This window comes from Wolffia australiana, chromosome 3 (assembly GCF_029677425.1).
Source record: "Wolffia australiana isolate 7733 chromosome 3, ASM2967742v1".
Lineage (NCBI taxonomy): Eukaryota > Viridiplantae > Streptophyta > Magnoliopsida > Alismatales > Araceae > Wolffia > Wolffia australiana.
In genome coordinates this window covers 9,772,187-9,789,112 of record NC_135837.1, presented here as the reverse complement: position 1 = coordinate 9,789,112, position 16,926 = coordinate 9,772,187, and the positions used below count along the sequence as shown (strand labels likewise).

At 39.5% G+C, this 16,926-nt stretch overlaps 1 long non-coding RNA gene across 1 annotated transcript; it reads left to right on the top strand.

Annotated features, from left to right (window-relative positions):
* The first annotated feature begins 4,958 nt into the window (after positions 1 to 4,958).
* LOC144700889 (uncharacterized) lies at positions 4,959 to 5,856 on the top strand. Its single transcript, XR_013580890.1, has 2 exons — positions 4,959 to 5,234; positions 5,319 to 5,856. It is a non-coding gene; the product is annotated as an uncharacterized LOC144700889 (long non-coding RNA).
* The last annotated feature ends 11,070 nt before the right edge of the window (positions 5,857 to 16,926 follow it).

The window sequence follows — 16,926 nt, the reverse complement described above, 5'->3', positions numbered from 1 at the left end:
CCGGGACGTGACGCCCCGGGCGTGACGGGACAGGTTGTGACGAATGGTGATGTGACGAAATGTTCGTCACGTCACCATCACATCACTTGTCCGAGAATTTTCCAAAAATCCGTCATCGTCACGTCACTCGTCCTCCCGTTCTCGTTTCGTCACGTCACCATCACAGTGACGGCGTCACCGTCACCAGTGACGGGAAATTCCCCAAATAGAGATAGAGAGAGGGGATTGAGAGAGAGGGACTGAGAGAGAGAGAGATCGGGAGAGAGAGAGCGAGAAGAGAGATCAGGAGAGAGAGAGAGAGAGATCGGGAAAGAGAGAGAGAGCGAGAGAGAGAGGGAGAGGGGGAGAGAGAGAGAGAGAGGGAGAGAGAGAGAGAGAGAGAGAGAGAGCGAGAGAGAGAGAAGAGGAGAGAAAGAGAGAGGGAGAGAGGGGGGGAGAGAGAGAGAGAGAGAGAGAGAGAGAGAGGGAGAGAGAGAGAGAGGGGGAGAGAGAGATCAGGAGAGAGAGAGAGAAAGAGAGCGAGAGAGAGAGAGAGAGATCGGGAAAGAGAGAGAGAGCGAGAGAGAGAGAGAGAGCGAGAGAGAGAGAGAGAGCGAGAGAGAGAGAGAGAGAGAGAGAGAGAGAGAGAGAGAGAGAGCGAGAGAGAGAGATCAGGAGAGAGAGAGAAGGAGAGCGAGAGAGAGGGAGAGATCGGGAAAGAGAGAGAGAGAGAGAGAGCGAGAGAGAGATCAGGAGAGAGAGAGAGAGAGAGCGAGAGAGAGAGAGAGAGAGCGGGAAAGAGAGAGAGAGAGAGAGAGAGAGAGAGAGAGAGAGAGAGAGAGAGAGCGAGAGAGAGATCAGGAGAGAGAGAGAAAGAGAGCGAGAGAGAGAGATCAGGAGAGAGAGAGAAAGAGAGCGAGAGAGAGAGAGAGAGCGAGAGAGAGATCAGGAGAGAGAGAAAGAGAGCGAGAGAGAGAGAGCGAGAGAGCGAGCGAGCGAGAGAGAGCGAGAACGAAAGAGAGAGCGAGAGAGCGAGAGAGAGAGAGAGAGAGAGAGAGAGAGAGAGAGAGAGAGAGAGAGAGAGAGAGAGAGAGAACGAAAGAGAGAGAGAGGGAGAGAGAAAGAGAGCGAGAGAGGGAGAGAACGAAAGAGAGAGAGAGAGACACTCAAGTATTAAAATTCCATCGCGGACGTCATCCGTGACGGATTGTTCGTCACGCCACCATCACTAGCGATCCGTCACCGTCACGTCATCCGTCACGTGACGGTCACGGTGAGGCGTGACGTGACGATTGCCGATCCCAATTTACAGTGAAAGGCATATTCTTTACTCGATGACATCAAGTTGAAAGGTTATTTGGGATCTAGAGACCCTCCCTCATCTAGTGATAGAGGTTATCGGAGGGAAGCTACTTGGGACGACTAATGGAAACACCTTGGTGTTTACCATGTACTCACTATCTTCGTTATTGATTGAGCAGAAAACTGAGCACGTAATTCATAAGAGTTCAGAAGGATAAATACCAAAGAAGGAATATATTGTGGAGCTATTTTCTTGAATTTTTGTTGTTGGCTTCTCTGTTATAACATGGTACTAGAATCCAAACTAGCACTGGTGATACATAGAATAGTGTGACCTAAATGTTGTCTTGATTGAGAAAATCCCTTTAACAAAACATGTCTGGAATATATTGTCTCTAGAAACAGCTTTTGTATCTTAAAATGAGCACTGCTGAAAAGTGGCGATGCATCTGGTTGGAGTTCCTCTTATTCACCATCTTTACCCATACGGAGATCTGGAGGCTGAGATGACGGAACAATTAAGGGAAGAGAGGAGAAAAATTGTATTTCTATCTTGAGGCAACTCAAAAAAGTGCATTTATTTGCTGAAATCGCAATGTTTTATATTTTATTCTTTCACTGCCACATGGTGATAGCCCACTAGTAAAACAATGACGCTTACCTAGTGCACATGGTGATATTTTATGTTGAGTTCATATTTTATGCTGAGATGGTGATATTTTATGCTGAAATTGCAATGTGATGGTTATGGTGGCATTATATTCCAAGTCCATCACGGCTTTCCAGTCAGTATATTTATTCTTAGCTTCATAATACAGCTTGAAAATGGAGAAACATGCGAGGGATAAGGTGAAGGCATGGTATAAGGGACAAAGATGATCATAAGATACAAACGAGAAATGGGATTAACTAGGAAAGTGCATTCATTATTTATTTGGGAAATGGGAAAATAAAGGTCTCTAGGTAGAGATGTTACTAATGCCATGCTTGAAACGAGGTTGAAGAATTGGTAAGTGGAGATGTAGGCCATGATCTGTCAGCAGACAAGCAGAAGTAGATGTCATAGATTATGATGGTGCAGAAAAGAAATGGAGTTAGAGGAAAAGGTCGATGAACAAGGGTGAGATGAAGGAAGGAAGGCAGTGAAGTAAGAAGTGTTCTCATAGAATGGTATGTTTATCTTAGACATGACATATTTATGGTGGTATGTAATTTAGATGTTATACCCGTTCCAAGTATGTGGAAATAATATTAATAACTTGGGGATGTGGTCTCGGACAAAAACAACACCATCAAAGACTCGAGGAGGAAAAGAGAAGGTTTCATGGTCTTGCTGGAAACGACAAAGAGAAATTTCACCATCCAATAGAGATTAAGGATAACTTTACCACCCAAAAGAGAGGAATGAAGGAAATTCATTGAAAATATTGTACATCCATTTATACATATCAGTGAAAAGATTGTAGATAAAAAAATAACAAGGGACACCCATTTCAAAGGAAACAGTGATGACAAGCAAGTGGTGATGTTTTCATTCCATTACGCCATTTTTCTAAGATGTCTGAGACTAAGTTTTCTGATGGATAATGCCAATGGAAACACAATGTTAACCTATTGTAGACTGAGGAAAATTTAAGAGCATCATTATTATAGAGAGGCGATTTCTTTCAGGATATGCACCCAATATAATATAGAGTAGTCATCAACTAACACAATATAATAACAAAATTTCAAAATGGAAGTAAAATTTGAGGGTTCCCACGCATGGAAAAGAATCAAACCAAAAGTTTTTACACTAAAAAAAGACCATGATGAGGGTGTGTAGCACATTACGCTTACCAAATTGATTCAACTCACAATCAAATCAGGAAAGGAAAATCCGAGGAGTCCAACCTGACAGTTCCAAAGAAGAAGGATGGATGGAGAGATAGATGGATAGCTATATATTTATAAATATACAAATATACAAATAGACAGATACACATATAAACAGATAAATAGATAGATAGACAGAAAGACAAACATATAGATAGCTTGATAGAGAGATAGATCGATGCATGATACATAGATAAACATATAGATAGATACACAGATAAACATATAAATAGATACATAGATAAACATATATATAGAAAGATACAGAGATAGATAGACATAGATAGATGGGTAGATACATAGATAGATATAGAGATAAATAGACATAGAAAGAGATGGACAGAGAGATAGATAGATAGACAGAAAGAGATATAGATAGATACACAGACAGAGAGATAGATAGACAGACAGACAGCGAGATAGATAGGAAAACAAAGAGATAGACATTGAGATAGAAAGACAGATAAATATATGGATAGAGGGATAGATAGATAGAGATTGATCGCGATATATATATATATGTATAGAAAGATATACATAAATATAGGTAGATAAATAGGGTTGTTAGTTTATCCAAGAAGAATGGGCCAATGAGGAGAAGGGGTTACTATAACGAGAGGAAGGTGAGTGAGATTGAGAGTGTCCTTTAACCTGAGCCTACTAGTCTGCCTGTCAGATAAATCTGGGGTCAGGTCAGGACAAATTCTTGTGGGTCCCACCAACCTGATCAGCCCAAGAGGGTAGGTCAGGACAACTTTGGACCACTAGCCCCAAACCACACTCAAGACAAAACCATATAAATGGCGTGATACATGAAGACAGAGACAAAGAGAGAGAGAGAGAAGTAGAGAGAGAGAGACAGACAAAGAGAGAGAGAGGGAGGGAGAGAGAGAGAGAGAGAAAGAAAGAAAGAGACGAAGAGAGAGAGAGGGAGAGATAAAGAGAGGGAGAGAGAGAGAGAGAGAGAGAGAGAGAGAGAGAGAGAGAGAGAGAGAGAGAGAGAGAGAGAGAGAGAGAGAGACAAAGAGAGAGAGAGAGAGAGAGAGAGAGAGAGAGAGAGAGAGAGAGAGAGAGAGAGAGAGAGAGAGAGAGAGAGAGAGAGAGAGAGAGAGAGAGAGAGAGAGAGAGAGAGAGAGAGAGAGAGAGAGAGAGAGAGAGAGAGAGAGAGAGAGAGAGAGAGAGAGAGAGAGAGAGAGAGAGAAAGAGAGAGAGAGAGAGAGAGAGAGAGAGAGAGAGAGAGAGAGAGAGAGGAAGAGAGAGAGAGAGAGAAAGAGATAGAGAGAGAGAGAGAGAGAGAGAGAGAGAGAGAGAGAGAGAGAGAGAGAGAGAGAGAGAGAGAGAGAGAGAGAGAGAGAGAGAGAGACAGAGAGAGAGAGAGACAGACAGAGAGAGAGAGAGAAAGAGACAGAGAAGGAGAGAGAGAGAGAGAGAGAGGGAGAAAGTGAGAGAGAGAGAGAGAGTGAGAGAGAGAGAGAGAGAATGAGTGAAAGAGAGAGAGAGAGAGAGAGAGAGAGAGAGAGAGAGAAAGAATGACTAGTGCAATATTATACTATCATAAAATGCACAAAAACATTAAATAATTCAGTACACTACAATCAACTAGATATTATATAGAAGCTGCCAAGATCCAAGGGACAGCTGTCAGCTCCACAGCATTCCACGTCAGCCTTCTGGATAAGTCCTACATCTGTCCCCGTCAGCAAGTAGAGCCCATACTGGCCCATTGCGATTCGACCAGAGCGCGCTTGCCCTTAAACCGAAAACCGCCCCGCCAAACCGCCCCACCCCTCTCCCTATAAATACTCCCGTCTATCCCTCTTCCCCCAATTCTACGCTATCACTTCTCTACTTCTCGGGATTTCTGATCAGATCGTCGTCTGCTTCTTCCAGATCTGCGATTGCTCGTCGCGTAAGTCGCGATCTCCTTGCAGTTTCTTGATTTGCGATCTGCGAATTTTTTGTTCGTTGTTCTTGGAAGTAGCTACGAGAGTAAGGTTACCAGTGTGTACTGATCGGAATTTCTGAGATCCTCGATCGGATCTTCGTCCTCTTCTTCTAGATCGGCGGTTGCTCTTCGCGTAAGTAGCTGATTCGTTTGTAGTTTCTTGATCTACCAGTCTCTGCTGATCAGAGTTTCTGAGATCCTCTTCCTCTTTTTCCAGATCGGCGGCTGTTCTTCCCGTGTGTAGCGATCTGTTTGCTGTTTCTCGATTCGCGATCTGCGAAGTGCTTGTTCGTATTTTTCGGATCTCACCGGCGGAGTGAGCTACGTGAGCAAGGCTCGAGTTTTTGGGATCTCGCTGGAGAATGAGCTACGTGAGCATCGCGTGGATGGCCGCGACGGTAACGGCGTTGAAGAGCTTGGATCGGCCGGTTACCTCGTCGTGTTCTTCCGAATCTTCGTCTTCTTCGGCCGCCGGAGCCGTGCGGAGTCAATTTCCTGGCGAAGAGCGAAGGAGACAGGCCGAGGAGTCTGTACAGAAGGCCATGTTCTCCAGCTGCTGGACTCCGAGCTGAGCGACCATCGCCAAGAAGTTTTTTCGAGGAAGCTGATCTGCTATGCAAGAACACGCCGGAAAAGAGGCAAGAACTCGTTTGCTTCTGTAAAAGAATGTGCATATTGCGAGTTTGCCTGTGTAATCTGTACATTCCTAAAACATGTAGTTCATGTAAATTTCTTCAATATTTCGTTTCCAATCACTCGCTTTGATCATCCTTTCAAGAGATCATATCTTTTCGCTTGTGCAATTTGAACATTTGCAACTGACTAGTTGATGTAAACCTTTCCAAGCGTTTCATTATACTTTCAAGTTTCAAGCGATTCGAACTTTCGCCGGTTGAATTTGTACATCTGTAACTGATTAATTGATGTAATTCTCTTCAAGCTTTCGTTTAAAGGTATTTTACTATAAACTGTGATTTTTTTAGATCTCAGTAAATAACGGGCAAATGTAATTGGTATGTTTAATCTGTAAAAGAATTCGGACTAATTAGTTGATGTCAAATCATTGATTCATTTTTTGGGTTGTTTTTTTTAGATAATGCGTTCGCAGAAAGAGAATTTTCTGATTTTTTATTAGACCCGAAAGGTGAATTAACCTCCAAGTGAAATGAATAAAAATATCAACATACAACAACATTAAGATATATTTCAGGAGCATCTTCCTTTCAAGTGTATGAATTATTAAAAATAAATCTCCCTGTAAGTTTTAGCTCTGACTAATTCAATGTTTTCCTGAAGTAAGACAATAATTTTGATGAAGGTGAATTCAACAGACATATAATGCATTCGAAGACCTTAACTTTCAGCAAATCATATAAAAATGCGTTACTCGTCAAATGTTTTGTGAAAATTTTCAAGAATTAAATCTCACACATGCCTTTATAAAACAGCTAAAAAGAGAAGCTACTATATATAGGACTTATAGTTTCTTAAATAAAATGTAAAATAGACAGTCTAATTATCCAACGTATGATGTTGGGCTTCATCTACTTAATACTTAGGATTCTTCTTCATCTTATGTTTAATTAAGACGCAGTCAAGTATACATAAAATGGTATTAGCTATTCAAAAATTTGTAGTAAATATTATCAGCCATAAAGTATTTTTAGTAGTTTTCCCATCATAAATCACATCATTTTTTATCAACCTAATGATCATAAATATTTATTATTCATAGTAAAACTCATTTTTTGTTCTAAGTATTTAATCCACTGTATTTTAACCATGGAGTTAAAATATCCTCAGATCATAATTTTCTTATGAAAGTGATTAACTATTACAAATCCGTACAGCTTACTTCCAAATAATATTTTACAAGAGTTACACAAACATGAATATTTTCCGAATATACATCCATATTTTCCAATTCCTTACAATTTGAGGCATGATTTTACTTCAATTATATTATTTTTAAAATATTTAGATGTCAGTCAGTATCTTCCCTGAAGTCACTGTGAAGACCCCAAACCAGTGACTCTTTTCTAACTTTATAAGTTTGTGAAATAAAATAAGCTCAATTATCCTATTTTTATTATAGAAATATTTTAAGTTCCATATTTCTTTCAAATTCCACCAATATTTATCCGACTCCTGATCTTTACATGACATTCATTTCCAAAAATATATTTTACTCAAACTCATGAAACTAAATTGAATCTTTCCTACGTTGGCATTGATAGTATGACAGAAATTGGAAATTTAAAGATAGTACGGATGTCATTTTAGTAATGATTATCAACACATATCACATCTTTGGGTGGTTTTATAACTAAATATCATTTTTTTGAATCTCAACATATTTATCATCCCTATAATTTACATTTGTATAAATTTCCTTCATGTTAATTTTCCACCTGGTCTCCAGTCTAACCTGTTGAATATTTGTTTCCAAGAATCATTCACGTTTTACAAGATTTAATCTAAAGAAATTGAATTGTCCTGGGGTGCAGTAGATTATAATGATCCAGTTCATAATGCAACTAGATTTCTATTATTATATATCTTAGAAATCACAATAAATTGACTATGAATTAGAGTATTTGAGTATTACAACTATTTTTCAAATGGATCCATAAGTTTATTTTATGCGTAGGTATTAAATATTCATTGAACCAATTAGCTCATTGTATAAAAATCAGTGCTATTTTTATTACTTTATTAGAAAGTTGATCAGTCTGATAGGGCACCAAAAGTAAAGTGTACAAATACCCTTTTGATGTGACTGTTGCACTTTGTAGCTATGGTCAGACCCAAAATCGTTTGTCCAACAGAATTATGAATAAATAATACAATAAAACCATAACAAATGATCATATCCACTGGCGTGAAACCACTTCTGCAATCACTTCAAAATTTTTATGAATTTCTTGAAGCCATTAAAATTCCCAACTGATAAGCCAAAAATAGGGGTAAATTTTACTAAATTTTAATCCCCTGTCGTTGTCAATTTCAGCTTATACAATAAAATTTATAAAAACCCTACTTAAGATGTGTAGTGATAAGTAAAGGGTATTGTCCAAGAGAAGCTACTAAGTTAATTAAATTGATGATACACTTGAATAATTTGACAGTAATTAGAGTTAACTTCATCTTCAATGAAGATCAAATCACCCAAATTAGATGAGAAATTTAGAAAGGGGGGTAGAAGAGATGGGATGAATAGAAGAAATAGGGAGCTCTAAATTGGCTTCTTTGATCCAAAGAGAAGGGTCAAAGGGGTAAATTAGAGAGGTTGAGAAGGAAATTTTGAATTGGTTTGGTTGGTTTTAGGTTTGATAATTCAGAAATAACTACACTATTAGATAATGAAAAGGGAAATTTAATCTCCTAGAAATTGAAGTTTTTTATAGTTTTGTTTTAATGTGCACTTGAAATAGCTAGGTAAATCTCTCAATTTCTCCTCTCAATCCTAGTAAGGGCTTGTACATGCCGCTCAAGCCAAGCGATTTAGAAGTTCAGACCAGAATCAAGAAGAACAGTCAAGAAATTAAACCAACATCATCCAAAATACACCAACAATTCAAATACAAAGAAGGAAAATGTACCAAATGGGTTGATCCAAGCTAGAGCTCCTCTCTGTCTTGCAGCTGTGATGGAGCACCATCAAGAATGAGCTCCCCCTCTCGAAATTTAGCTTTTATACTTAGGTTACATGGTAAAAATTACCATTTCACCCCCATTTAGCAATTAATTTTTATCTATCAATGTAGGCTTGATCTGAATGATCCAACCATACAGATAGAAAGAGTGGATCAAGACGAGAAAATCCATAAAAAATCATCTCAATCAGACTTCGGGATCAAAAGTTATTAATAAATGAATTTTAAACCAATTTAAGCCATTGGATTTAAATTCATTTGTTTATTCATTTCTTTTTTTTAACACGCCATGATGTGTCGCCCTCTCATTGGCGGGCGCATTTGAGTTCTCTTTTTTACAGAAAAGTCCTTTAGAAAGCCCAGAATTGCTCCTGAACGCCGCCTAAAAGTAATTGTGAATATGCCCCTTGCGCATTCTCTCTCCTCTGATTTTTTCCTGAAATCACAAAAATACCATGCATATTTTCTCATAAGTCCCTGCCAAAGTTACGTAATGTGCCTATGCCACTACTGAGAGCTGTTTTAAGGATATAATTGCAACTCGTAATTACGAAAAGCCCTTGGAAGAATAAAAATTGCTTTAAAACTCATTTTCTCACTATAAATATATCCTTTTCCTCTTTAAAAAATTCATTTCTCACTTAAATAAATCTCAAAAAATCCAATTAAATCCTAAATAAATTCTAGAAAATTTCAGAAAATTCTAGAAAATTTCAGAAAAATTTAGAAAATTCAGTATTGCATCCCCATAATAAATAAGCTCAAAATTAAATTTTAAACCTGCCATTTTCATTTAAAAATAATTATTTCAAGCTCAAATAAATCCCCAAAGATTCATTTAATTGATAGAAAATTAGGTAAAAATCAGAAATCACTTGGAAACATTAAATTTATGTAAATATATGATAACAAGCCCATTTAAGCTCTTTAAATGCATAAAATTGTGCTAATTGCATGAAATAAAGACCGAATTTAGGGTGTTATCATCAACCTTGAAATTTATCCATGAAATCTTTAGTGAATTGGATCTCGATTAAATCAAATATAGGGTTTTAATTTTCTATTTTTTATTTTTTACTTTATTCAATAAAATTTATAAAAGCTTTACTCAAATAATCATCTCCATAGGGAATAGTCATTAGGAATTTTATTTTAATTATGTGATGATTGAAAAGATAAGAAAAGATTTTTTTAAAAAATAAAATGTAGAGAGACAAACAAAATTTTAGGCAAGAAGGTGATAATTAAAATTTTAAGAAGACTTAAATTGATCAATAAAGAGGAAAGAGAGAGATGTAGGATGAAGTGATGATTACAAGATAAGAAGATTGATAGAGAGATATATAATAATGTAGTGATATAAAGCTTTATGTAAGTGGGATGATGGAAAGATGATGAAAGACACAATAATGTGAAAGACATTATGCATTATAGAAAGGGAAAGGAAATTGTGTGATGATATGGATTATGGTTCTAATGGAATGATGATGAAGAAGATAAAATAATTAGGGCAATGCCGCTTACCCTAGAACCTTACATTCTACCAGGACCACGATGATTTTTGAGTGCAAGTAACCTCTTTCTCTTCTCTGTTGCCTCTCCTCAACCCCACAGGAGATCAAGAGCAAGCCTGATGGATATCTATTGGGAACTGTTATTGAAAATGTCCACAAGTGTAGGAATAATATTCAATGATGATTTTAACAACAATTTTCACACAATTTGTAGATTTGAGAGCATTAATGATACGGGGAGAAAGACTGAACTGCCCTCAAAATTTCAGCTTTATCAGCCTCATATATTGTGAGATATTAAGGTTTGAAGTTGGAATAATCTTGGTGGTTGCTTTGATGAAATGTTTCTTCTCTCCTTGTCAGCTTCATTGCCACTTTAGCTTTATTTATAGTGAAATAAATATTTGTGCTGCGAAGCTAATCACACATTATTTACATTGCTCATTTTTCACAATGTATTCATTATAGTGCATATGTGATGCTTAGAATGAAGTCCACAAATACATGATTCAACGTAGAGAAATATGATGAGATCATAATATGGAGATTTTTAGTTTTTAATTATGTTTTATAACTATACAAAGAATACTCGAGAATGAGATCTAAATTTCTGGATAGACTCACTTATATGATGAGTATGATAAATCCTATAACAGTTAGTGTGGAGACACTAAGGATGGACAGTGTGTGTCCCTTAGTAGAAAGAGTTCACTAAATCAGTCTGTATGAATCCCAGACTTGCATTATACCAGATTATCAATCAGTTTGATTCATGTCACTATTATGTAATTGGTCATTAGACTTGAGCTTTTAAAGACCTCTCGTGGATGGACATTTATAGTTTGAGTATGACATGGGAGTCTATATTCATGGAGTTCCAAACAAGCTTAGATGATTCAGTGTTCAAGATGGTATCATACAACCTCAATATAAATGGAGACAACTCAATGAAGATAACATGATGGAGTTTTTGGGTTCTAGAGGCCTTGATATGGATGGGGAAATCAAAACATTCTGCAATGGAAGACTTTAACGGAATCGAACAATATTGATAAAACCATGAAACGAAATACCTTTACATGGATCGCATCTGAGATTTCTTGGATCCCAGAGTGAGGCGAGTCGAGCTACTCAAATGTACATCCTCTAGATGTATCCATGCGATCCTCGGCACATCGGATCTCCTCCTTCTCATTGCCGAGCCCCGTTCTATCTCCATTGTCGTCGTTACGTCGTCCCAATCACATCGGGCCTGGACAATGTGTGTGGGGAGAAGGGAGAAGAAGGGGAAGGCCCCCAGAACAATTCTGGCCTGGGTGAATTTCGTTCAGGGCCTTCCCCTATTTATATTCAACGGGTATTTTTCATAAAAACCCCCAAAACCTTAGTATATCTTCCGACATCCAAGAGGCCTTTTGCGTGTGACCCTCTAGGCCCATGTATCAGTCTAGTTAATGACTCTAGTGGCCCAATAACCTTTATTGCCCTTATACATTAATTAACTATATCATCATATAAATTAATTAATGTCGGATCGATTTAACCCAATAGATAGGTTGAGTCTCCAACATGCGGGGTGCCAAGCTACACCTCGTGATCTAAAAGATACAAAGGAGTGTCTATCGACTCACTCATGGAACCTTTTCATCATCCACTTGACGCTCCTTGGATGACTTAGGGTACGGTCAATTATCAAACCCTAATCGATCATCCGAATTGGTACCGATGCATTCAGAAATTATCGAAGAACTCTTCTCTAGATAATTCACTGCCTCATCCAAGGACTTCATCGCACCATCTTCCTTGAGCTGTCACCTCTTATACCGAGGGTGGAATATCCCATCTTAACTACTTAGTCGTCTTCGTGAACTTCTTGATGTACCCAAACTAAGACTGTTTACAACCCCATGATTAGAGACTCATTGGCCATAGCCAAAGTACAACTGTTTGCCCACAAGACGTCTTTGGTGTCTCAGGTCTAAGGACCACTTACACAACCATGACATGAATCGACCTGATTGATAGTTTTGTATAATTACACTTAGGGATTCGTATGGATCAATTCAGTGAACTCTTTCCACTAAAGAGCACCCATTATCTATCCTTAGTGTCTCCACACTAATGACTACGGGACCGGCCATACTCATCATATTAGTGAGGCTAGATAGTATTATTCTATCCAGATACTTCGATGTCCTTCTCGCATATCCCTCGAATAGGAAATATTTAGAACACATGTTTAAAGACTAGTGATCTCTGTATTACGATCTCATCATATTTCATTATAAGCATCACATGTATTTTGGCTTGCCGACCACATATATTCCATCAGAAGTCCTCGGTCGAGGTAGTGGAATATCATAGAAAACTTTTCTGATGATTGGCTGATGCATGGTGGGGACCATCTAGCCCGGAATATCGGTCCCAACCTGCTTGAGGAGTTAGGGATGAGGTGAAAAACCTGACCTTCGAGTATTCAGCCTAGTCAATGGGCCCCCGAAGGTTGACATTATCTTTGTTCGTACTTTTACTACTTTTATTTTGAAGGCCTTGTATGTGGGCCTATGTGCTTGTATGTTTAGGCCTATATGTGTTGGCCCCATATGTTTGTGTGTGTGTGTACTCCCATGTGGGCCTATGTGCGGGCCTCCTTTCTAGAGGGGCCCATAGGATCGAACATGTGGGCCTTTCCCCTTGATGCAGGAGGACTACGAGAGACTGGGTAGGAAAGACTATCTAGTGTAGGGTGAGATAGATCAGACTACAATTCACACGATTGAATTCAAAGATTTAAGTCTGATACAAATACTGGTGGTGCAACCCCTTTCCTCGTTCGAGGGCGGGAGTACTGTCTTACAACCACCGTGGTGAAAACAAAGCAACAATTTCAATAAATCGAATGGTCGATCGCTAGAAGATTCAAAGACCTAATCAACTAATCGCTGGAAGATTCAAAATCCAAATCAGATAATCCGACGGCGGTGGAAAAACAATCGAGGAACACTGGATGAAGTACACCGAAACCAAAGAGGATAGAATTTACCTCGGCAGTAGAGCAGTGCGTTGTGGCGGTGTGGGTGATTCTCGACGCATTTTTGGCGGGGGTGAGTGACGTGCACTTTGATAGGGTGTCGCGGTGGGAGACGGCAAGTGGCGACAGGGAGGCCAGGAAGCGGCGCTCGGTGGGCGGATAGGTGGCTGTGCGCGCAGCTAAGGGGGGAGAGCGGGCGGCTGTGTGCACGGTGGGCGCAGGCGGGCGGTCGTGCGCGCAACAGGTGCAGGCAGGAGGTCGTGCGCGCGGCGGGCGTGGGCAGGCAGCCGTGCGTGCATCGGGCGTGGGCGGCGGCTGGGCGCATGACGGATGCGGGCAGGTGGCTGTGCGCGCGCGGGCGCAGGAGGGCAAGTGGTTTTTTCTCAAGGCTACAATGACGGAAAGAGGCATCGGCGATGGCTTAGAAGGGAAGACGGCTAAGGAAAACTTCCTTTAGAAGAAGAAAATTCAATTCCAAAAGAAATTCACCAAGTTTTTCTTACAACATTGGCCTATGTATAGGCCTTGGAGGAAAGAGAAAAGAAGATAATTGTTAATTGAAAATTCTAATATTAAACGACGTTGGCGACGTGTTGACTTGTCATGCCAATGGACGGTTCTGAAGTTGGTGTTGGCAACATGTCATGACGCGGGACGTCCCATGTGAAAGTGGAGTCATCAACTTCAGTGGTGCATTGTCATGGTCACTATCACCCCTTCATTTCTAAGGGTGAAAGCCCATAGTTACCCCCTATGTAACTTGGGGGGTGTTCCTCTCGTTGAAGAGAGAAGAAGAAAAAGAAAGGAAGACAAAGTCTGTTTTATTTTATTTTTATTGTTATTTTTATCTTTAGTAAATATTTACAAAATCACCATCTTGAATTTGGCAATCCTTTGTGAAACCCTATCGGCAGTTGCCGATTTCGTCTACTATCTCTGACATTGCCGCTATAATCACCACCAGCTGCCATTGCAACCACTATCGCCGCTGCGCACCGCTGACCACTGTGTTGCTGCACACATCTGTCGTGCCACGTGTCCCTATAGCAACCCCACTCATCGTTTGTGCAAAATCGTTGTGTCGCCTGCCTTTGTCGCTGCAGCATCGCTCGTCGCCCACACAACTTGCGCCGTGACCGTTGACGCTGCCTGTGCGCCACCCACCTTGACTGCCAAAGCTGTCTGCTCATCGTGTCTCTACCGTCAATGTCGTCGTTGCCACTGCTGCTGTCACCGTCGTTGCCATCGCCACCGACGTCGCTGATGTCCTCGCGGCCACCACCACCACTGTTAGTGCCACCACTGCAGTCTCGGTCGCCGTGCATGTCCCTCGCGCCTGTATCGTTGTCATGCGTGCCCACCGGCATGCCCATACCCTATCTGTGCAACTGCATACTGTCAGTGCACCTGAATTCCACCATCATTAGTTGTGTTGTCCTCGCGGCCGCCCGCATCTACTTGCGGGCTTTGCATGCATCTATTTGTGCACCTCGTGTACATCTACTTGTGTGCCTCGTGCGCCGTCACACCGCCTGTGTTGTTGTCGCACACCGTCCACGCCAACGTCGTGCGCGCCACTTTGCCCACCATCTGCTAAACCGACGGGCCCCATGCTGACTCCCGCTGTCGCTATCACAAATGATAAGGCCGCGCCTACCCTGATACTCTCGCACCACACCCAATTTACGCATTTGCTATTCCCCCTCTAGCCGCCGTAGCCGTGCTTGCATCATCGGCCTTCAACTTGATGACCGGGTCATGGGGAGCTTAGTAGCATTTCCAGGTCCCCCTTATCATGTTTTATGGGCTGCTGGTGTCTATCGATGCCAAGTTTGTACTTCTCATTAATTTTCTCATCACATATGCATCAAAATTAATTCGCACCTCACCCGCCAAATTGATGCTAGAACAGTCGTTCGATCCCGACTTGTCATCCTGCATCAATGCATCAGTATTAAATTCAGGTGTCTTGTTAGGGTTTGATAGTTGATCGTACCCTGAATTATCCTAGGAGTGTCAAGCAGATGAGAGAATATACATACACAATAATTGATGACAAAAAGGTTACATTAGTTAGTAAATATACCCAATCGTGTTTTCTATAACATTAGGTGTAGCTTGGAACCTTATGAGCTGGAGACTTGACCTATCGAATGGATAAAATCAATATGATACTAGTTATTCCATACGATGATATAATTAGTTAATTTGGAATAATTATTGGGCCATTGGAATCATTTCTAGTGGATACATGGGCCTAGTGGGCGACTCGCAAATGGTCTTTTGAAGATTGGAAGATATACTTAAATCTTAGGGATTTATGAAGAAATTCTTTCTTAGTACAAATAAGGGAAGATCTTGAATGAAATTCACTGGGGAAAGAATTGTTTAGGACCCTACCCTTTTTCTCATTTCTCCCCTTCACTCCTCTCCAAAAACATAACAATGATGGTAGAGTGCAAATAATTCTCATAAAGGTGGATGATATTAGATGTGCCACTTATCACATGCATTCATATAGAAGCTGGACGCATAAACAAATCATCCTGTCATGTTCGAGGGTCTGAGGAATCACTGATACGATCCGTGCACAGATGATTGATCATCATTTTGTAATTGCCATTAAGATTTTGTTTTTTGTCTTCTGCGTCTTGAATTGATTAAGTTTCACCTCAATCAAAGACTATGGATACCAAAAGGTTGATGGTTTTACAACCTTTAAATTCACTCAATCATCAGCTGCCATTTTCTTTGTCATCCACAATTGACGACTCTGAGAATGACATTTGTCACACATATTGTGGGAAACTGGTATAAATATAATGTCTTTATTAAATGTGTGATTTAGTGGTGTATTACTATGCACCACGTCAATGCCTTTCCCCATTCGACTAATGATATGTGCACCAAAATGCGTACATAATAATAAAAAATAAAGTCAAATCATGGTGACAAGAATTCTGGCACTATGTGAATGTAATTTAGTTCTATGCCAGTGAAGTGATGCCACAGGCACACTACATTTTTTACTTTAAAGCATCAAGTAACACATAAAATAATCAATATTTTTTGCATTCTGCTCCATTCCATTTACCATAGCTTTTAATCCCATCTTATTTTCAATTGTTCCATGTCAGCATACTGACTAAAAAATGAAAAAGCTTCAGTTCATCATTGGTCTTTATGGCATATTTCATAATGATTAACTACACGAATAATTGGAGAGTGATAATTAGTCACCATTCGATCAAATCTAATGGTGGCACATGGCATGCCAAGAAATAAAATAGATATAACCTTACATTAATCCCATTAAATAAAATATAAGTTGTAAGAATATTAAAAATATAGATTCCGATTTGAATAAATAATATTTCAGTGAATATAATGTCAAAACATTCAGAAATATATTTCAACTAAAAAAATTCTCAAATAATATGCTGTCGGAAATATCCTTAAAATATTGATAAACCCATAAATATTTGAATATCACTTAAAAAATATATTTAATTATTCTAGTATAGATAGCACAAATAATTATTCAATTATAGAAAACATGTAAATTTCATGATATTAATCTAATAGTGACCAGATCTCCTCTTTGGTCCCTCAAACTTGGCTGTT